This window comes from Engystomops pustulosus, chromosome 3 (genome assembly GCF_040894005.1).
Source record: "Engystomops pustulosus chromosome 3, aEngPut4.maternal, whole genome shotgun sequence".
Classification (NCBI taxonomy): Eukaryota; Metazoa; Chordata; class Amphibia; order Anura; family Leptodactylidae; genus Engystomops; species Engystomops pustulosus.
In genome coordinates this window covers 111,182,138-111,205,686 of record NC_092413.1, presented here as the reverse complement: position 1 = coordinate 111,205,686, position 23,549 = coordinate 111,182,138, and the positions used below count along the sequence as shown (strand labels likewise).

The window sequence follows — 23,549 nt, the reverse complement described above, 5'->3', positions numbered from 1 at the left end:
GCAGGGGGGGGTGTTCATCTCCATGTAGCTGACGGAGATAGCCGAGCGCTGTACTACCCCCACTGATGAGCAAGTTAGGCACTATCCTGTGGATAGGACCTTACTTGCTGCGATGGGACAACCCCTTTAAGACACACTTGAATGTCACTTGTTATCTATGGATAGTTCAATCTAAATATGAAATTTACCTTTACTATATAGTGCTAGGGATAAGTTGTCCCGGAAAACTTACCTGTTGTACCCCCTACAGGATTCTGTCAGTTGTGGCCTGCAGAGTGTAGCTTTTTTTCCTGTCTTTATAATAATAATACAACGTATTAGTTTTACAGTTCATGGAGTAAATATACAAACAAAATAAGATATTAAAACATGGCTAAACAATAGGAGTGAGGATTCTGCTTGTTGATGTCTTGGTTTCCCAAACTCTTGTCATTTGAAACTTTCCTGTCTAAGTTATTGGGGCCCGATTCGCAGTTTCCCAACGTGTTACCTGAATATTTCCGATTTGCACCGATTTGCCCTGAATTGCCCCGGGATTTTGGCGCACGCGATAGGATTGTGGCGCATCATCGCTGGCATGCACGCGACGGAAATCGGGGCGCATGGCCGAAAGAAAACCCGACGAATTCGGAAAAACCGCCACATTTTTTTAAAAAAAAAAAGCGTCGCAAAACTTGCACTTACCATCAATAGGAATAGGCCGGTGAACTTGAGTGTATTTCGGCGGACTTCATTGAATTCCAGCCGGACCCGAATTCACCGCAGAGAACGCGCCGTTGGATTGCGAATGGACCGGATAAGTAAATCTGCCCCATTATGTCCAGAGTTACCGAAATTAGATACTGGTAGATGTTTCTGTTAATTTTTTAATTTATGCCAATGAAACCCTTATTTTTGCTTTGAGTTTTGCGTTGAGTCCTGTTTGTTCAACACAAAGAATCTTAACTGTATATTTGGTGCTCAAATTTAAGTGTACAGTGCTACAGGCATGCTTCAATTCTGAGAAACATTATGATCAGCAGATATTTACCATAAACAAACAACCTTCCCATGTAATGTCAAGAGCTGAAAAACCAGTTCTCTGAAGATGACCACAGACAAGACACAGATCCCCAACACGTAGCAGTGATCCCGCCTATATTTACATGTTCTGCTGATGTGGTATACTGAACTTTTTTGCACCAAATGTCCTGGCAATGGCAATTTCAGGTCCTGTCATACATAATTATGAAGCTTAGAGAGCCTTCCCCAGATCGTTGAAATCTGGCAACCACATAGTCCAGGATTTGTGGAATGAGCTTAATTGTGTGTTTTAGCCCCTATTTTGTTACTGGCCCACAGCAGATCCTTTCTAATTCATTTGTTTATGTTTGCTGGAAAACCTCTTTAACCCCTCACCACCAACGCCTGTTTTCAGCTTCATGACCAGACTCGATTTTTAGAATCTGACATGTGTCACAATAATTGGTTATAACTTCGGAATGCTTTAACATATCCAGGTGATTTTCAGATTGTTTTCTCTTGACACATTGGGGGTCATTTATTATGGCTTTACAAACGGAAAACTGGCGGTGTTTTTTTTTCTTCCTTTTTGCGCCTTGTGACTTCACGTATGAAGTGTGCTTTATGTTAGTTTAAAGATTTTATTGATAAGTCTTTGCCAGAAAATAAGCAAAATTTTGAAAATATTCAGAAAAATTCTTAATTTTCAAAGTTTGAAATGTTCTGCATTTCTGGAATGTCTAAAAAACATGTTTTTTTATGCGTTTCCAAGGATTTTATGAGGCTCAGAACTTTAGGTGCAATTTTACTCATTTTCATAACTTATTGAGGGACATCTCAGCTTTTAAGTGATACCTAAACACTAATAAAACCCTATAAATTACCCCACAAACTAAACCCCTCGTGTATGTAAAACAACTTTTACAAAGTTACCCTTTAAGTGTTTCACAGGGTCAAAACAAAATGGAAGTGCAATTTAGAAGCTGTAATTTTTTGGAAAATATATTCATTTAGGGCAAAAATGACAACGAAATGCTCCGCAAAGTTTGAAATCCTATTTCTCCCGAGTATGCCAATACCTCATATGTGCTGGTAAACTGCTGTATGGGCGCATGGCCAGGAATTGCACGAAGGCAGCGACATTCAGAGCAGATATGAAATTTTTTTTGGTAATGTGAACTTATGAGGACTGCTTATTTTCTCTATGAGTTACACTGAATACATAATTCATCTTGAGAGGTCTATAGCTTAATAATGAGATGTTATTAAATACCGTATATACTCGAGTATAAGCCGAAAAACCCTAATGCGGCTTATACTTAAGTCAATGAAAAAAAAATTCTGTACTCATCTTCTGACGCCCCCGGTTCTTCAGCTCCGGCTCCGTTTTCAGGTCTCTGCACTCTGCGTCACGCACCATGACGTGAGCCACTTGCCAACATCAAAGTATGTGCGCCACCATCGGCACATGCTATGATGTCAGCAGCTGACGTCATGGTGTATGTGACAGGACCGCGCCGGGAACCAAAGCTTAAGACAGAAGAGACCTGCAGGGGAACACGTTGGAAAAGTGAATACAGAGTTTTCAGGGTTTTTTTTTTTTTTGACTGGGCAGGGGGCTTCTGGCTATACAAGGCGGGGGGGGGGGGGCAGGCACTGGCTATATACGGGGGTTGCAGGCACTGGCTATATACGGGGGTTACAGGCATTGGCTATATACGGGGGGCAGGCAATGGCTATATACTGGGGGGCAGCCACTGGCTATATACAGAGGACTAGCTTACTATATACAAGGGGGCTGCAGGCTATATACAAGGGGGCTGCCGGCTATATACGAGGGGCAGGCACTGGCCATACAAAAGGGGGCGGCTTGCTATATGCAAGGTGCAGGCATTGGCTTTATACTATGGGGCAGGCTGGCTACATACGGGGGGGGTGCTTGCTGGCTATATACTATGGAGCTATAGGCTGCTGGCTATGTGCAGGGGGCTACTGGCTTTATACTATGGGGCAGGCTGGCTACATACGGGGGGGTGTGTGTGCTTGCTGGCTATATACTGGGGAGCCTGTGACCAATCCATTTCCCATCCTCGGCTTATACTCGAGGCTTTTCCTAGTTTTTTTGTTAAAATTAGTTACCTCAGGCTTATACTCGGGTCAGCTTATAATCAAGTATATATGGCATTTCAAATGGTACACAAAGAAAATCACCAATTTTTAAAATATTTTTTGGCACTTTTTTGGTCGCTCACCATAACATAAAAATAATATTTTATCTTTATTTTTATCTGTATTTTCACTACGATTACAGTGATACTTAATTTATATACCATTTTTTATCTATAGCTCAATTTTATTGAGCAAAACCAGCATTGAAGAAAATCGCACTTGTTTTAGTATTGACATATTTCTATAGGCATAACTTCTGTATTTTTATTACCATACAAATTACCTGCAGAGACTACTCAAGGGGTAGAGTATCCTCTGTTCTCCTGGGGCTAAGGCTTCTCCACACCCCAAGTAGCCTCTGCAGAGCCACCCCCCTGCACGTCCATGCCGTCGGTAAGTAGATTTCCGATGGTAGATTTCCTTTAAATGTTTTATAGAGTATTAACGAACATTAATTAAAATGTCATGCTCCTCCCTTGAGATGTTATTTTCATTTCCACCCACTCATCCTATAGCTGTTCGGTTGTCTCTTCTATGACATTTCCATGTAATGAATAATGCTCTATTAGTTTGGCTGTTGTTTGTATTTTACAGCAAACTATCCCTCTTTTGCCTTCAGTGTTATATGTGATGTTCTGCACCCCTTTATTTGTGTTAGTGGCTTTTTTTCTAAAGCATCAGTGTTATTTTCTGCTGAACTTAAGGAAACGGATAATGACAGTTTGGGGTGTGACACTATATGAGAAACAGCATCCAATGAATCCCATTTTCACACTTTCTGTCAACTTAAGATTACTTAACAGTAAAATGTTGGTATTACATAACAATTAAATTATCACATTACTTGCATATCATGTTGAGCACAGGAGAAAAGAACACTGCTAAATTTTACTAAAACTCATAAGCAGTCCAAATTGGTAAGAATGAAAACTTATTTGATCATACACAAAATACAGTAGCACTCACTGAGCTATTATCAATTGAACACTAAAACTAATGGTAAATTTGGTTTGTTAAAATCTTATCAAGTGATTATGAATTAGAAATTCCATAAGCTTAAAAAGAAAATGGCCGATTTCATTTGGAAGAAAAATTATTTTCTAATATTGAAGAACTTCCAAAGTGAAATGATCTCTTAGTAATGTTTTCCATATTCCTAGGGGGATATTTATCATACAGCGGCATATAATATATGCCGTGTCGGATACACCAGGATCCGTGGACCAGCTGTTCTGGCCTACAATTGTATGACAGACATTTCCTGACGTAGAATTGCGCTATTGCCTACGACTGTTCAGACCTGTATGGTCCACGGATATAGGCAGTTCACTGCCAGGCATGCTCCCTTTCATGCCCCTCAATTGCAATTATTTCAGTGCTTGTATGCAGAAAAGTGTCCCCTTAGAGTTTTGGGAATCTGTTTCTAGCCAACTCTAGATGTTAAATGTAGATGCCGTTGAATTGTTCTATTCTTGGTCAACCACAACTCCAGTGATGGTTGATTATTTGTTATTGGTTGAAGGGCAGGCATTGTCTCATAATCATACATAACAATCTGCAATGGATTAGATATTTAGAGAAGCACAAGCATTCCTTTTGATGCAGAAAATTCTTTTTCATTTGAAGTAGACAGGTATTTTCCTCCATTGTGTTGCGTAACGTTTAGGCCGGTCGGCCTTTGTCAAACGCTAAGACCATTGGACAAGAGTAAGTGAAGACAAGTGAGCAGAGCAGTTACTGGTGGCGTATGTCAGTATGAACGAATGGCGCCACCTGCTCTTTGCGTTTCACAATGGCCGATCGGCCAAAACGTTTTGCAACGCAACAGTGGAAATCACCTGCCTACCTCAAATAAAAGATTTTTCTGCATCAAAAGGAGTGCTTGGGCTTCTCTTAATAAATTATATTGGAGTGGATATCCGAGCACGCATAGCACCTGCCTATTCGATGTGCAGCCACACACCTCTGCGCTATAGATGAAGTCAACCCTCATCTTTGTGCTTTAGACTTAAGAACTTTTGTATCATTGGAAGGAAATTTTTATATTTTATCTTTACATATATATTTTACTGCAATATCTTGTACAGTAGCTCCTTTAAGTAAGATGGTTTGTAGCATGATCACATGTGTTCCAGCTGTTTTGATAGCTTCAGTAGTACTGTCCAAATTTAATTTAGCTTTGTGTTCCATCTCTGATCTGTTTCTGGTTTACTTTATTGGCATGGAAGTGAATATTATCTGACAGCAAGGGTTGCGTGTGGGGAAATACCAAAATGCCAACACTGCTGTTTTCCATTAAATTCACACCATATGTTGTAGCTCCGATTGCACATAAATCATGATATCATCCAAAGTGAATACAGAGACCATTGTTCTCCACCACCTGATTGCCTGTATTCACATATGAACCTTAGATGTTGGTGACAGAATCAATATACTTGCTTTTTTGTGTTAATCAGCAACATATCTGTCCTTGCACATGCACAACAACAATAGTAATAATAACAGAAGACAATCTCATGTGTATGGGGAGGTCCAAATGTCTCCCTCTTGTCTTCTATACAGCAGTACACACGTAATCTCCAATGTAAATCTGCAACGTAATATGCATCATGTAAAAAAAACTGAACTACATTGTGTGCTACACTGCGTCACTTAAGTTACTCTGTTTCTGCTTCTGCACAAATTGAGCCGCAGTCCCCAGGGAGGTCATCCTGTGTTACTAGAGTGCCTAATCAAGAATCATCAAGGGTTATGAGTGATAGAAAGTAGGCTGTGTGTATTTCCTATAGTAAATATGCAATCTCTTTTATTTCTTGCAGGCCCAGGAACTGACAAGAGGCCCTATAAAAGAAACCCTTTGCCAAAACTGCTGTCAGCAAGCGGACAGTGATACTGTTTACAGCTTATGACCTTTTCATGAATCCTGCACCAATTTTCTAACCTTGCGATGACTGTTAGCAGAAATCCTTCAAGCTCAAGTAAAGTTCTTTCCAGGATAATACATGCACCTCCCCCGGTCATTGTTCAAGTATGCAAAGATGCCTGCACAAGAAGAGAACATGGATGGAAGAATGTGATCTTCTTGTGGGCACTGTCTTGTTATGCAGTGGTGTTTGTCAACAGATTCATAGCTGGCATAGCTGCCATGCATCACACCCACACCAGCCATACATGAATCACACTGTTCTTTTTCAGGAGAGGATCATATATTTGCAATCCTTAGTCCATGTTTCCTTCTTTCACGTTTCCCTCTTCACTTTCCTAGCAATGTGAAAGAGAAATATTCTGATAGTATTCACCTAAGCTAACAGGCAATCTACTGCCTCTCCGTTATGCCAAAAAGGCAGAATTTTCCATGGAAGATGCTTTACCTAATATTCTCATTTCCGTTTCAAACTTTTTTTGTTCTTTTCGATGATGAAATTCAGGGATAAATACGTTACTGACATGGTACTACTTCCTGTCACCCAAATCAGTTGTATACTGCTGTATTTTACTAATATATCCAGAACAGTGGAGTTTATACAGTTTGTTATTGATTCATGTGCTTAGGTTTTATTTTTTGGTTTTGTTTTTAAGCTTTATATCACCAAATGACCAGTATGGCTTTTAACCTTGAGTATCTGGCAGACATAGCGCTCTACTGGCAATGCTGTGTGTGCATGTGTACCAAAACAACCACTGTACACGCAGTGTTTGTACCAAGCATTGCACTATATGGGTCTTCCGTCACTTGGCTTTGAATGGTATATCCTGTGCTCGGAAACCCTTACTGAAAGAATAGGATAATAACCCACACCTACTGCATTGTCTGTGTAGGAGAACAGGGATTTCAGGTTACACTATCATCTGGAACGCACAGTGGTGCTAAAAATGCCCTTCCATATTCTTCATAATGTTGGATCCTTTATTTTTGTATTGATTTAATTGTTTTGGAGGGTTTTGGTTACTTTTGTTTGGGGGGAGCATATTGTGAACGAACATCAATGGTACATTATTGCAACTTGGTATATAAAGTACAGAGGCTAGTGATTTATCTATATATATATTCAGTCTGTACTTGATTGATATATGAAGACTTTCCTTTGCATTATGGCATTATGAATATAAATATATAAATATATTTTGTTATGTACAGAGATTAATCATTATGCATGAGTGTTAGGAAGCAGACGAAAACTAGCTTTTATTTTCACAAAAAGGATAAGCGCATGCATCCCTATGGTGTGGCCCATATAACATTAGGACTAATTTACCCCACTACTGAGTTTCTCCATAATTATACTTTCCAGACCAGTCAATTATTAGGATTTTGCTATTACAATTGTGTGGTGGAAGACTTTTGGGAGTCTTTGTTCTGTAATATTTGTGGTCCTTTGATTTTATTGTTTGTACCACTCATTGTCAGTCATTACTACAATGCATGTGGCTGAAAGTAGCACTCTTGACCGTGATGCACCTGCGCTTGTACTAAATATGTAGCATATGATAACAAGTCCCCAAAAATCAGAATAACTGAGATGACTAATTTTCTAATCCTCCATATATAAATTCTAGGTTCATAACTAAATATAGCAGAATTTGTGATTTTGTAGCTTTGGCAGTGGCTCTGTTTACAAAGTATTAACCCTTATTTTTTTCGACTTTCCATAAAACACAACCTCATAGCTGCTTAAAACACATCACCTAACTGTGAATATGGATATAAAGAATATCTAGTAGTGTATCTACTGTATTTACTGAACACAGTGAATTACTTCATGTTTTGACCTGCACTTGTGCTCTTTAGTGTGTTTTCTGGTAAATATATATGTTCTGATCTGGTCTTTTGCTTCATACAAAACCTCATTGTGACCACAGGCAAGTAGTGGCTACAGATGTGACGCAGACAAAAAAATCAAATGTTAACTGTGGACACAGTTCATGTATTTCATAATGGACAGATCACAGCATATCCATAACATTGTGTAGCTATGTGCAGTACATATATATTAGAGGCTGTATTACACTATAAATGTGTCTCATCAGAGTATTACTAGGTTTTGACTGATGGATTGAATGTATGTATGACCATTTGTCCACTAAAACATGCTTCTTGGATCCATTTCTTCCAGGCCTTGGTCTAGGATCTAGGATCTTTCACTAATGTGAGCCTATGCTGTGTGAATTGACTTGTTACCATAGTATAGTATAGTTTAGTTTTCACTTCTATACAGGGACTGCTACCATAGGGAATTCAGTAAACCCTTTACTATACATTAAATATAAAAACACATTCTAAACATCTTATTGTAGCCTAATACAACACTATGAAAAGATTCCAGTGACAATATGACCTATTAGATGAAGTGGAGGTGAAATCATGTAAAATACAATGATATCCCTTAATACGGTTGTATATGGTGATTTGGATCTATAGTGGGTTTCTCCTTTACAATACTGCCCTGGTATTTCAGGGTGAGGCATCTCAAGAAGTTCTCTTAGTAGTCCAACTCAGGGTGTGAGCCTTTATCAGTCATATAAAAAGAAAAAAGAAAAACAACCATTTTATGGCCTCCCGAGAGTACATCTATACATTTTCCTTATGGTAGTTTCCCTTAAAGCTCATATAAGCATTATATTTTGGTCCTGTAGCAGTGTTTTAATAGTTTTATATTTCTTATGTATTCTCTTTATATAAAAGTATAAAGTAAAAACGTCACATTCAAAACTGGAACAAACTTATGGTCATCTATAAAACAGGTGTGTATCCTCATACATAAATCTGATAAAAAGGGTAAGGAATGAAAATGCTCATAAATCTGACATAGTAACCACTTGTTGTTCCACGGTCAACAGTACCTGCATATTTAGGCTTGCGTCTTATGTCACGGTGCCCTTCAATTCCTTTGCCTACTGAGTACACCATTGCCATCATTAACATGAATACCAATATGATGCATTTTTACAAAGGTTAAAATATAATGTTGCTCTCCAAGGGCCTACTATAAAACTGCCTACAGTAACCTATAAAATCAACAATTCATTGCTACTGTTTTGTTCAGAAAATAAAATCTGGTGCAAGTCGATAAGATTATTGTCACTTGTTTTTTTACAGCTAAATCTAGTGTGATGTGAAACATTTAGGCAATGTTTTCCTTAAAGCACAAATTGTTGTTACCTTAAAGGAAACCTACCACTTGAAGTGGCAGGTTTCAGATGGAAATACCGAGCACCAGCTCAGGGTGAGCTGGTGCCGGCGCTTATTTTTGTTAGTGTTTTAAACCACTGTATTGCGGTTTAAAACACTTTTTAAACTTTATAGCCGGCGCAGGGAGGTACGCACTCGGCGCTTACCATGCGCGCGACCGTGTGCGCGGCTACATAGGAAGTGAAGGAGAGCCGCGCGCATGGTAAGCGCCGAGCGCGTACCTCCCTGCGCCGGCTATAAAGTTTAAAAAGTGTTTTAAACCGCAATACAAGGGTTTAAAACATTAACAAAAATAAGCTCCGGCACCAGCTCACCCTGAGCTGGTGCTCGGTATTTCCATCTGAAACCTGCCACTTCAAGTGGTAGGTTTCCTTTAAAAGCTCCAGAGATATTAAATGCCTATGTATCTTGCCACTGACTAATATTGCACCTTTAAACTCTGTTCACACTGTGGTAATGGCAAGTGGGTGGCCATAATTGCTAGGCCACATGCACACGGCCCCATAGACCTGCATTTTGCAGTGCGACATATGTCACCGCACCGTAACTGTGCCTGGCAGGACCGCCACTACGAATTTTGGGGCCTCTAACTGGTAAATTTTGTGGCCCCCCCACCCCCTACAGAATGATAATCCAGCCCTGTGTAGACAATGAGTTCCCTGCACCTGGGAAGGGAGAAGGGTTTTCTATGACTAGGGGCCCCTTCTCCTCCTTGGGGCCCCCGGAACACAGTCACACCAAACCCTCCCCTGATGGCAGCCATGGTGCCAGGCATCCACTTGCCTCCTATGGACACCAAACATGGATGTCCACTGGCTGAAAACAAGACACGGCCGTGTAAACATAGCCAAAGTAAAATCTTCATTATCAATTTGCCTCCATTGTCCTGTTTCACTGCTGTTTGTTTTGGCCATTGGTGAACAGAATGCTGCCATTGCTTTGTCTTTTCTGACTTCATACTGTCGCAGTCTGTGGAGGTGGATGCATAGCATAGAGACTGTTTTCTCTAGGGATTACTCCTGCAGTGACTGAGTAGAGCCTCTACAATAGCTATATGGAGATCATTTTGCACACTTAAAGGTTTTTCCAAGAATCCTCCTTTACCATATGCAGCAGAAAAGGTTCCTGATCATTGAGTGGACCCATAAATCCATTCATCCCCTCAGAAGGTAACAGAAGGATACAGAATCTTCCTGAATGAGTAGGTTTTCTTGGTTTCCATAGGCTGCTTTCACATCTAGCATTTGTGAGAAAAATTGTTAACATACTGTTCACACTGTGTGAACATAATGGGGCAGATTTATCCATCTGTGCACAATTGAATTCTGTAAACTAAGCCAATAAACTAATAGGAGGTGGAAATCAGAGAACCCAGTCTTCCACTACACCAGATTTATCATCCAGCAGACCTTTATTATGATAGACCTGGTGAAGCTTAAGACTGTCTAATTTTGTAATTTCTGACACTCATTTGTTCATCTTATTAAGGCAATGCTCCAAGATATAAAATCACAAAACAATGTTTTAATCGGGCACCAAAAAATTACACCTCACGCCAAAAATAATGAATGCCTCCATTGGGTTTTGAAATTCAATTCTACAGCTGTAGAACAGTTCTAGTACATTATACAGATCAATGTGTATCCATGTTTATACTGCTAACAAACTTTGTGTGGTACATTTTTTTTAAATTTTTTGGGTGCACAATTTGGTGGCACCGTTGAAAGCCTGACACTTTTCCTGCGCTTCTAGTTTCCCAACACTGTTTTTGGCCCAATTTTCAGCTCACACGTAGAGTTGCAAAAAGCTGGTATATGGAGCTCTATTTCCCCATCATGAATGTGCAGACAGTTCAAACCCTTTTGAGTCATGCACCAATTCATTAAAGGAAACCTACCACTTGAAATGGCAGGTTTAAGAAGAAAACACCGAACACCAGCTCAGGGTGAGCCGGTGCCGGAGCTTATTTTTGTTAGTGTTTTAAACCGCTGTATCGCGGTTTAAAACACTTTTTAAACTTTATAGCCGGCGCAGGGAGGTACGTGCTCGGCGACCGTGCGCGCGGCTGCATAGGAAGTGAAGGAGAGCCGCGCGCATGGTAAGCGCCGAGGGCGTACCTCCCTGCGCCGGCTATAAAGCTTAAAAAGTGTTTTAAACCGCGATAAAGCGGTTTAAAACACTAACAAAAATAAGCTCCGGCACCAGCTCACCCTGAACTGGTGCTCAGTGTTTTCTTCTTAAACCTGCCACTTCAAGTGGTAGGTTTCCTTTAACTCCTTCGCCACAATCTAGCATCCCAGTGTAGCACAATTTGTGCGCCAAAAACACACTCTGCACCAAAATTCCCCACCATAAGCAGAGAGTTTGCAGTGTAATGATAATGTGATAATGGTATATTGGAGTTAGATAGGCCAAAAACGTAATGACTGAATCTCATGTATCTGCAATGTTGTTGCATCTGCTTCTTTGATGTATTGTAGCTACATAAATGTTGCAAACTGCCTTTTAGAATTGTATTTCTGTGGTGATAGCTGAGCCTTGCCAGTGACACAGTGATAGTCTCAGACTTGTTAATCTGATGTTATGATGTTTACAGGAAGGAATACTTTAGTCAATATGGTCTGTGTTAGTACAGTTGTCATTTTGGAAACCTCAAACACAGCACATTGAGAAGTTACTGTATAATGTATCTAGAGGCTCTATAAAAGTTCACTCCTTTCCTGTATTTCCAGGTTCTTCATCTCCTCGTGAAGGGAAATCTAAAGGGCGAGCGTGGAGAACATGGTCAGATTTGTCAGTATTTACATTATGTAAAATGGATTGGTTTTACATCAGTGCAATGTAGCAGAATACTCTCTGGACACTCACATATACCATAGTTTGGTTTTATGTAAGACGGCACAGCTTAATGCTGTACTCTGCATCACAATAGAACCAAATGTCCTCAGCATCAGGAAGCTGCTTGTCATGTCTGCTGCTCATGGAATTTTATTTGTGTGCTGCTGTAATGGGCACTGAAATCGCCTTTACTGGAATCCATGTATACAGGAGCCAGTACTGAGTGAGGCTTGTGTAATCCTTTCAGTATGGGGGTGGGGGGCTTTCTCACATTGGTCTACATTTAAAGGAGCACGATCGCCTAGCAACCCCTAGCAGCGCAGTACAAATTTAAATACTTTTTCACCACTCGATCTGCTTATTAGCTTTGCAAATCCGGTTTTAAAAACCGTGGTATCGAACAAATGACTGCACAGCAAACAATACACAAGCTGCTTTTATTGGAAGCAAAAGTCAGGATTATTTCCTAACTGGAACAAATTTTATTTCTAGAGTTCATAGTTATAAACAGATCTTATGCTGACTTCATCATTTTACATGTTTCTGCATCCATTTCAGTGGCTGGAAGATAAAAAACATAAAGACCTCTGCAACGTATAATGAGAGTAGGAAGAGGGCAAAGTAATTTCATTCAGTACAAGGAATACATTGATGCAAGTGGCACTGTAACTTGTAATGACCCCTATTCATCAGCTCTCCTATTTGTACTTTTTTTTATAGTTTCCATCAGAGACCACCAGTTAACTAGTATTGATTTGCTTGGCTTTGATCTGGGATCTTTCTAACAGCAGAGGGATTCATTAACAGTGGGAAAAAACTATGACAATCTGAAATGGCGTCTAAATTGTGTCATTAACATAGTACATTGTAAAATCGGCTAATAACCACCATTAGAAAGGGTCTTCAAAGTCCTTTAAATGTGCATATATGTCACTGTTATATATACTTGGAAATTACCTACCTTAATCCAAATAATAACATAATAGCCCAAAATAAGTGGCTCTGTTTCTCTGTTGCTAAATCAAAATTTATGTTATAAACGTATCTAGATACTAGATACTACCTTTTTGTCCGCACGCATTACATAACTCAAGAGAATATAGAAAGCTTTTACATTTTCTGACATATTATTAAAAAATGATTATTATGTACACAAATAAAATTGATGTATAGAGTGAATGTTTATGGACAATGAAGGGCCTACTATCACAGACCTAGTGAGCCTTGTGGCAGTGCTGGATACTTAATAATAGTAAGTATAGTAGTAATAATAGTAAGGGGGATCTTATTTTAGAAAACATTACTTAAGCAAGTATAGTTGTTTTGCTATTCTTGTATGTCCTATTTTGTCAGATAGATAAGATAGTATTACTTTACCTTAAAGAAAATCGACCATCAAAATCCATCATGATAGACTAGGGAAACTTACTTATAGGTCCAGGCACCATGACTGTGGTAATCTTTTTATTTGTTATCCATGACCTCAGTTCCTTCTAAAATAACCTGTTTTTAGCAGATCACAGAGGGGCTAGGGTAGTTGAGTTTAGAAGGAAGGAGAGCATAGATAACAGATATAAGAACATAACCACTATGAGTAAGTGTCCCTGGTTTATCATACTTGATTTTGATGGTAGATTTTCTTAAAGTATAGTGTCTTCTCTTTTCTATAACATTTAACACATGACTTTTAACACATGGTGTGCTATTCCCTTCCTCTTGGCATTAAATCTTTCTTCTGCAGTTCTTAATCTAAGCCTGATCTCTAATTTCATTTGATCTCAATGAAGGAATAACTTAAGACAAAGCAGTGCTTCTATAGTCATAATGGGCATATAGATTGTGAAGCCGATGACCGCCCCGACATACAGCAGTGTACATTACACCAGCCACTTATTTCTATATGTCTATCATTATGCGTTTCAGAACACATTCACTTATATGTTATCTGTCGAAGGAATATACAAGGTTTAGGTGTTTTCAAAGTTTACATGTTGTCCCATGACCTGTGTAGATTGTGCCGGGTGCTTTTATTTACAACCATTTACACTAATAGCCATGGGAAGGCGACCCACCCACAGCTTTACTACTTTCTACCCACCACCCTGTTGACACCTTTCCCATTCCAGTTCCAATAGAAAAGCAGTGCTTTACTCCACCTGGTGTTAGTAGGTATTGCCTTGTGTATTCCAATTTAAATTGTAACCTTGTTTGTAAAAAGAAAACAAGATGGTGATGCATGTAAATAAAGCATAATGGATCTCTGGTTCATTGTTTGAGATTTATTTTTTTCATATACAAAATTACATTTTCATGTCTATTACAGATTAAGGAATAGTCACCTAAATGAATTGCAAACACGCATTTATCATTAGGCTGGATCCTACTCCAGTTTTTTACACTGATTTACACGTGTCCAGTTATGAATCAATACTGATTGTGAATCAATGTCTCCTAGTATTCTGCGAATGGAACAGACAACAGGTACAAAGGATAGGCATCATAGGTACAGCTCATCTAGGATGGCGCAATGGGCCTGAGTTTCTTTTGATACATGGCAATGCTCTTTTGTTTTAGTTTGTTATATTTGGCTGTAGTTTGTCAGCAGTTCCTGCATAATGAATACATGTATGCTATGGAGTGGCCTGCCAATTCCACACATCTGAATCTAATCAAGCCAATCCTGGTCATCGTGTCTCCTTCCATCCACAATGTCATATTGCACCATAGACTGCCCATGAGCCGACTGATGCTTTAATTATAGATCCCTTTAGTAGAACATCTGCCATGCCATCAGGAGAATGCCCAGGTGCTGTAGGTAGGTCATACAGGCATGTGAGGTCATACACATTACTGAGCCTTCTTTCCATCTCTACTTAAGTTGAATCATCCTGAAATTCCTGATGTTTGTAATGTCAGAATTTATATATAACGAGCAATAAAAATTCCTAAAAAGTTAACTTATAAAGGACTGTCTAGTTGACTGATGCAATACACCTACAACTAGAGCCTGAAGTTTTTGGTTGCAATTTTGACTCATCTTTCATATTCTTTTATCAAATTTATGCAAATTCAGTCAGTGGAACTACATATAATATATAGCATAATATAGATTTGAAATACCACAAAGCAGTCTTAGAAAAGGAACATTGTAACAGTGTATTGGACAAGATATATTGGATGGCATTTACTATGCATTTACTCTTGCAAATAAGGCATTACTTAGTGAATACAGCATGTGGTACACTGTCAAGGGAAAATTAAGACTGGTGTTCAAAATAAATTCCCCCCCATTTGAGTTTGAAACAAATTTATGGCTTTTAAATCTGTTCCTGACTATTTTGATGTGTGCGGACTGTTACTCTTTGTGAATAAGTCCTATGATGGTCATTTATGTGGTGACAAACATTATAGTTTCAACAAAATATTATTCTGGTGCAGAGAGGGAGAGCGAGCCCCGATATAATTACAAAATGCCTTCCAAAATCTGAACACCTCAATCAGACACAATATTTTGTGGAATACCATGTGAAATATATTGAAACTAAGACAACAACATCATATTGGGTAACAGACAAAGGAGCAAAATGAAACATCTTGCTAAAAACCAAATTGATGTTTTGATAAAGTCAGTGGATATGTGGACCCATGGCCTATTAGGCAGAGGTAGTCAACATAGTAACTGCAGTTATAGTGTGTAAAATAAATCCCAGTGCTTGCCAGGGATTAACCATTTAGAAGATTCCAATTACTGAATTACTGTATAAACGATTTTTATCAGTCTTGATGACAAACACCCTTCAGAAAATGACACCTTTCTCCAAAAGCTAGAAGTTATCTGTTTCCTACATCATAATTCCTTCAGCTGCAGAGAACTTTCTGGAGAAAAAAGCACAAGATTGGAGATTGGTAAGTGCAGAATAGCCTTAGGAAAGGACAAGTTAATGCTTGCTATCCCTGATAAGTTTTGAAAGAATTTTATACAATGATTAGCAAACCCCCAGAAATATTGAAGAGCATTCAGGAAAGAAGGCCTCATTCAGTCTCTTATGGCCCTGACTTTTTGAAGACCATACAATATTAATTTGGAGACAGGATATATCTAAGAAATTAAATAGAACTGCATGTCTGAAGTTTAGCCAACAACCTTTTTTCTGCAAATCTTTAGCATGGGGCTGCAAGGGAGAAGTATTCTACAGGGATCATCCCTCTCTGTGAAAACAGAACTCCTGGACAACTCATTTACTTGAACTATTTACAGACCTGGCATGGATGTTTATGGAGCTCATGATTTATGTTACAGGTCGGGCTACAATTAGTAAAGGTTATCAGAGCAGCCCACTAGGCAGCTTGTCAGTCTGGACCTGGTAATAACTGGCAGACTTACAAAGATTTGTGAATCTCTAGATAAAATCAAAATCTCTTCTAAATAAGCAGCAGAATGACACAAATTCCATGTCCAGGTACGTCTACTGCGCAGCTTGTTTAATAAATAAAGTGGTTTTCCACTCATCACCCTTTTTAATGCAAATCAAATTGATTTTTAACTGTTATTCCCACCCAAGAGAGATACAGAACATTAGATGTTCTATCCAGATATAGATAAAACATAAGCAATGTCATAAATAATTTCGGGTAATTTATGTCTTCAGCTGCAACACCAAGTTGGTAGATGGAAATAAACTGCTCAGGACAAACCTGATTCCTTTTGACCAATTCCTTTGAGGTTCAGTCTACCAGCAGGTTGTGCTGCTCCAATCAAGGTAACCTCAGGATGACTTTAATGAGAGACCATGCATGATAAAGAAGGAACACGTTACCCAATGTACTGATCCAATCAGAAGAATAATAAAAAGTCTACAGTACCTAGAGTTTTATTTGTTTTGTGGATCTCCAGGAGTTTAGACAATGACAACAAGGACTGGAAAAATTCAGAATTTATCAATAGTGGTTCAGCAGTTCTTTCAGCCATTCAAACTAATTATGATTCCCATCTATTCAGATGCCATGGGATTGGGGTCTCAACCATAGGATTTATAGAAACTAGGGCCTGCATAAGTTTCATGCAGAAGAGCATTGCATCTAAACAATCCAGAAAACTGATTTTAGTGTAGGTCAGTTATTAGAACAGGAGTGGGAGCCCGACCATTCTGTTGTGGGCCTACTTAATACAGGCTTTATTCATCTTAATAAGCGTCAGCATGTCAGCCGACAGGCGTGTACGCTTATCGGTGATGATGCCACCAGCTGCACTGAAAACCCGCTCAGACAACACGCTAGCGGCAGGGCAGGCAAGAACCTCCAAGGCGTACAGCGCCAGTTCGTGCCACATGTCCAGCTTTGAAACCCAGTAGTTGTAGGGAGCTGTGTGATCATTTAGGACGATGGTATGGTCAGCTACATACTCCCTCACCATCTTTCTGTAAAGATCAGCCCTACTCTGCCGAGACTGGGGACTGGTGACAGTGTCTTGCTGGGGTGACATAAAACTGACAAAGGCCTTGTAAAGCGTACCCCTGCCAGTGCTGGACAAGCTGCCTGCTTGCCTACTCTCCCTTGCTACTTGTCCCGCAGAAGTACACCCTCTGCCGCTAGCGCTGTCAGAAGGGAAATACTGTTTCAGCTTGTGCACCAGGGCCTGCTGGTATTCATGTATTCTCACACTCCTTTCCTCTCCAGGGATGAGAGTGGAAAGATTTTGCTTGTACCTGGGGTCCAGGAGAGTGAATACCCAGTAATCAGTGCTGGAATAAATTATTTGAACGTGAGGGTCACGGGATAGGCAGCCTAGCATGAAATCGGCCATATTCCCAACTAGCAAGAATTCACTCCCCTCACTGGCCTGACTGTCCATTTCCTCCTCCTCCAACTCCTCTTTTTCTGCCCATACACGCTGAACAGTGAAGGACTGAGCAATGCTCCCCTCTTCTGTCTCGCCAACATTCTCCTCCTCTTCCTCCTCATCCTCCTCCACCTCCTCCGATATGCGCTGAGAAACAGACCTGAGGGTGCTTTGGCTATCAACAAGGGAATCTTCTTCCCCCGTCCCTTGTGACGAGCGCAAAGCTTCTGACTTAATGCTGATCAGAGAGTTTTTCAACAGACCAAGCAGCGGGATGCTGAGGCTGATGATGGCGCCATCGCCACTGACCATCTGAGTTGACTCCTCAAAGTTACTCAGCACCTGACAGATATCAGACATCCACGTCCACTCCTCATTGTAGACTTGAGGAAGCTGACTGACCTGACTACCAGTTCTGGTGGAAGTTGACATCTGGCAGTCTACAATCGCTCTGCGCTGCTGGTAAACTCTGGATAACATGGTTAATGTTGAATTCCACCTCGTGGGCTCGTCGCACAACAGTCGGTGAGCGGGCCGTTGGAGGCGGCGCTGCGCTGCCCTGGGAGTGGCAGCATCTGTGCTGGACTTCCTGAAATGTGCACAGATGCGGCGCACCTTCGTGAGCAAATCAGACAGATTGGGGTATGTCTTGAGGAACCGCTGAACTATGAGATTTAACACATGGGCCAGGCATGGCACATGTGTCAGTCTGCCGAGTTGCAGAGCCGCCACCAGGTTATGGCCGTTGTCACACACAATCATGCCTGGCTTCAGGTTCAGCGGTGCCAGCCACAGATCAGTCTGCGCCGCGATGCCCTGTAATAGCTCTTGGGCGGTGTGCCTTTTATCGCCTAGGCTCAGCAGTTTGAGCAGCGCCTGCTGTCGCTTAGTAACGGCACTGCTGCTGTGCCTTGAGCTACCGACTGATGGCGCCATGCCCACGGATGGTAATTCGGAGGAGATGGAGGAGGGGTGGGAGGAGGAGGAGGCATAGTAGGCCTGAGAGACCTGGACCGAGGTAGGCCCCGCAATCCTCGGCGTCAGCAGTATATGAGCAGCCCCAGGGTCAGACTCTGTCCCAGCCTCCACCAAGTTAACCCAATGTGCCGTCAGCAATATATAGTGGCCCTGCCCGGCAGCACTCTCCACGGATGATGTTGTCTGACACGTGCTGGTACAGGGCTGGGACGGCACATCGGGAAAAGTAGTGGCGGCTGGGGACCGAATACCGAGGGGCGGCCGCCGCCATGAGGCCTCGGTCTCTACCAGCCTATAGAGCAGCATCTCCAGGCTAAGTAATTTGGAGATGTGGAAGTTGAGGGGTTAGGCGTGTGGGTGGTTTGCACTGTACTTCCTCTTGCGCTCCAGCGTCTGGGGTATGGAGAGCTGAACGCTGCGCATGGAGACATTGGTGGATGCTGTGGAGGATCGTGGAGGCGAAAATGTGGTTTTCGCACGGGAGGTGTTTGGGTCAGGGTCCTGGGCAGAGGGCTGACTAGCAGAGGCAGCAGATGACACAGGGGAAGGAGCAGTGGTGTGCCCGACCGGAGGTGAACGGCCTTGGTTCCATTGAGTGGGGTGTTTAGCATTCATATGCCTGCGCATACTGGTGGTTGTTAAATTGGTAGTGGCGGAACCCCTGCTGATCCTGGTGTGGCACAGGTTGCACACCACAGTCCGTCGGTCATCCAGTGTTTCTTTAAAGAACCTCCAGACTTCTGAAAATCTAGCCCTCGCCACGGGAGCTTCACTACGTGAAACATTTGGCGCTGATGCACCAGCTCTGGCCCTGCCTCTCCGTCTGGCCCCAGCACTGCCTCTTCCAACCTGTTCTCGTCGAGGACTCGCCTCCGTCTCAGAAGCACTGTGTTCACCCGGCCTATCAACCCAGCTTGGGTCTGTCACCTCATCATCCTCCGATCCCTCAGTCTGCTCCCCCCTCGGACTTCCTGCTCTGACAACAACTTCACCACTGTCTGACAACTGTGTCTCCTCATCGTCCGACACCTCTTTACACACTTATTCCACTACGTCAACAATGTCATCACCCACAGACTGCGACCGGTGGAAAACCTGGGCATCGAAAAAGAGCTCAGCAGCAACCGGACAAGTGGTTTGTGACTCTGGGAAGGGTCCAGAAAACAGTTCCTCAGAGTATGCTGATTCAAATGACAAATTTTCCTGGGAGGGGGCAGACTGGGGGGAAGGAGGCTGAGGTGGAGGAGTGCTGATTTCGGTGACATGGGTGGACTGCGTGGAAGACTGACATCACACAACATCACCTGTTCGCACTGTTCTGGCCTCAACAGTGCTCTACCACGAGTCCCAGTAACTTGAGACATGAACCTAGGGAGTGTAGCTCAGCGGCGTTCCCCTGCACCCTCATCAGCAGGTGGTGTCTCACCCCGCCCAGGACCATGGCCTCTGACCCCTGCAGTAGTTGGACGCCCACGCCCTCGTCCTCTACCCCTAGCCTTCGGGTTCAACATTTCCAAAATTAAAGTGTAAACTGTAAAATTTTTTTGTGTTTTTGTTTTTTTAACAAAACGATGCTATCCTATCTCTATGGCTAATTTCTAACCTACACTGACAGCACACAACAGGATTTTGTGCTGTGCCTGATGACTTTTAGTTTTGAAAAAAAAAAAAATAGGCAGACTGTGCCTAATCCAATCAAACGCCTAATATATTTTTTGATATTTTTCTATTTTGTCCACGCTGGAGTGTCCATCCTCTTCACTAGCTGCACTACTAGTGCCAGCAAGGCCAGCCACAAGCAAATAAAAAAAATATATATATTTAATGCTATTGTAGCCCTAAGAAAGCCGGTTGGGTTCTCGTATGGCTAATTTCTAGCCTACACTGACAGCACACAACTGGATTTTGTGCTGTGCCTGATGACTTTGAGTTATAAAAAAAAAAAAAAGTAAAAGAAAAAGCAGACTGTGCCTAATTTAATCAAACCCCTAATAAATTGTCCCACTTAGGTGTTTGAGATGGATATGTGTGTCACTAAGAGCTAAATAGAATGTTCGCAAGTCTCCCTGCAAATTCGTCACAATATGGTACTAGCTGCACTACTAGTGCCAGCAAGCCCAGCCACAAGCAAATAAAAAAAATAAAATATAACGCTATTGTAGCCCTAACAAGGGCTGTTGGGTTCTTGTAGAATCACTCCTGCCTAACACTAATCTAATAGAACACCCTAACGCTTTCCCTGACCAGCAGCAGCTCTCTCCCTAACGGTATCCAGACAGAGAATGATGCGAGCAGCGCGAGCAGGGACTAGTCTATTCCAGGGTCACCTGATCTGGCCAGCCAACCACTGCTATCGACGTGTAAGCGTACCACGTCATGCTGGGTGGAGTGCAGAGTCTCCTGGCTTGTGATTGGCTCTGTTTCTGGCCGCCAAAAATCAAAACGGCGGGAGATGCCATTTTCTCGAGCTGGCGAAATATTCGTCCGAGCAACGAGCAGTTTCGAGTACGCTAATGCTCGAACGAGCATCAAGCTCGGACGAGTGTGTTTGCTCATTTCTAATTATGAAATGAACTTTTTAATAGGTCTTTCTCCTTGAACTCTCATAACCATGTTTCCATCAATAATGTACTTTAAGCGTAAGCATTAACATTCTGCAGAAGAATGCAAATTAAGAGGCACTAAATGTTATAAACAGAGTTTGTATTATAATGTTGCAGATATTTAGCTCCATTCCCAGATCTTAACGACTGGTGGTATCCATTTCAAAGGTCTTCAAACTACATATAATTGAATGCAAACTAACACATGGAAGCAAATGAACCCTTAGTTTGCAGTATTCTCAGTATTCTCTTAAGAGTGCCCCCAGTAATAAAAACATATCTACCTTTAAAGAATTTTTCCCACAAAATAAAATTCTCACATTTCAATCCCCTAGTGATGTTAACACAACAAATATCATTTTAACCCCTTACTTTACAATTTTACTCTGTTGTATTGCTTTTTTAGCTCCTATCACTATTTAGGCTCCTCAGTGCAAAATTAGAGGGTGTGGACGGGGACTCTCTAAGCAGACACATTATAATCCATCTAGTTCTGTGGGGTGACAGTGTGGTTAGATTATCAGGGTACAGGTGTATATACACAGAGGCATGACAGACAGAGGCTGTCAGACTTTCCCACTGTCAGCTCTGCTACATATCTCTTCTCACAGATTCTTGCCTGCCTCCCCCTTCCCCCGGATCACGTATCTCCTTGTAGCTTGCAGTTTGCAGCCTCTCTCTCTCCTCAGGATGTGCTGGCAGGAAGTGACCAGTGTGAGCTCTGTGCAGGGGGCGTAGCTACAGGCTCAGAGCAGAGAGACACAGAAATCTCAGCTCCACGATCTCACATAGAAATCCAAGATGGTGGCCAACCCTAAATCAGAAGTTACAGGGTCGTGTCTAGGGGCAACTGAAATTGTATACACCAGGACTGATAGAGAAAGGTTGGACTTATATCTGTAAAATGCTGTATTTTTGTTAATAACAGTGAATTAGAGAATGTGTTATTTTGTTATCCTGAACACATATAAGAAACTCATCTTGTATTTTAAGTTCCTGTTAAGGTTTTCCAGGGTCAAATCTGCCATGAGGTGGGATGAAGGCCCTATTTCAGGTGGCACAAGCAGAGCCCTGAATGGCGGCATAACAGCTGGTGGTATAGTGGCCGCCCGAATCACCCACCACTAGTACGGACCTGCTACTGTTACTAGTACTTGCATTGGTATGCTGGGCAGGCTGCATACTACAAGGAGCTGGCAGGCTGCATACTACAGGGGGATGGGAAGGCCGTATACTACAGTGGGCTGGCAGGCTGTATACTACAGGGGGCTGGCAGGCTATATACTACAGGGGCTGGCTATATACTGGGGGGCTGTGACCAATGCATTTCCCACCCTCGGCTTATACTGGAGTCAACAGGTTTTTCCAGTTTCTTGTGTTAAAATCATGAGAAAAATCAAACACTGTACTAACCTTCCAACGCGCCGCAACCCCCTCCCCCGTCAGGTCCTCTTCTATACCGTGATGCTCCGGCATCGGCTCCGTCTCCCTGCGCTGTCCCTCACAGGGATCGTGATTTTGATCACTTAGCACACACTTTGATGTCAGCGAGCGGCTGACGTTACGATCCCTGTGACGGACAGCGCGGGGACACAGAGCCGATGCTGGAGCATCACCTGTGTAGAAGAGGACCAGTGTTTGTTTTTTCTCATGATTTTAATACAAAGAAACTAGAGAAAACGATTGACTCGAGTATAAGCCAAGGGCAGGAAATGCATTGGTCACAGCCACCCAGAATTATAATGTGGGCAGGGGCTGGGCAGGCTGTATTATACAGGGGGCTGGGCAGGCTGTATTCTACAGGGGGCTGGGCAGGCTGTATACTACAGGGGGCTGGGCAGGCTGTATACTACAGGGGGCTGGGCAGGCTGTATACTACAGGGGGCTGGCAGGCTGTATACTACAGGGGGCTGGCAGGCTGTATACT

The 23,549-nt window shown here is 41.9% G+C and overlaps 1 protein-coding gene across 1 annotated transcript in view; it reads left to right on the top strand.

The window, feature by feature from the left end:
* The window catches only part of FOXO3 (forkhead box O3), an 86,261-nt gene extending 77,016 nt beyond the window's left edge, over nucleotides 1-9,245 (top strand). The window contains exon 3 of the mRNA XM_072141833.1: nucleotides 5,994-9,245. The gene's annotated coding sequence lies outside the window, so the exon portion shown is untranslated. The remainder of the gene's footprint in view (nucleotides 1-5,993) is intronic.
* The last annotated feature ends 14,304 nt before the right edge of the window (nucleotides 9,246-23,549 follow it).